General features: G+C 41.9%; 1 protein-coding gene across 1 annotated transcript in view; it reads right to left on the minus strand.

The window, feature by feature from the left end:
* LOC106880286 (tachykinin-like peptides receptor 99D) overlaps positions 1-19 on the minus strand; it is a 630,110-nt gene extending 630,091 nt beyond the window's left edge. Inside the window, exon 1 of the mRNA XM_089347886.1 lies at positions 1-19. This exon is cut by the window's left edge and continues 1,223 nt beyond it. The gene's annotated coding sequence lies outside the window, so the exon portion shown is untranslated.
* Positions 20-241: the final 222 nt, after the last annotated feature.

The following is a 241-nucleotide window of genomic DNA, read 5'->3' on the forward strand; positions in this document are numbered from 1 at the left end:
TAGCAGAAGTAACAACAACAAAAATAGCAGCAGCAGCGGCGGCAACAGAAGTTACAACAGCAACAACACAAATAACTGAAGTAGTAGTTACAAAAACAGAAACGGCAGTTCCAGGACTAGCACCATTAGCAGCAGTAAGAACAACGACAACAACAGCGGCAAGATCGGGTTTATTATCCAAAACAACATCAGTGTTAGCAACAACGTGCAAGCGGTATAATGTTTTGAACTACCGTGGTAA

Source organism: Octopus bimaculoides, chromosome 2, assembly GCF_046866305.1.
Source record: "Octopus bimaculoides isolate indiv1 chromosome 2, ASM4686630v1, whole genome shotgun sequence".
NCBI classification, from domain to species: Eukaryota; Metazoa; Mollusca; class Cephalopoda; order Octopoda; family Octopodidae; genus Octopus; species Octopus bimaculoides.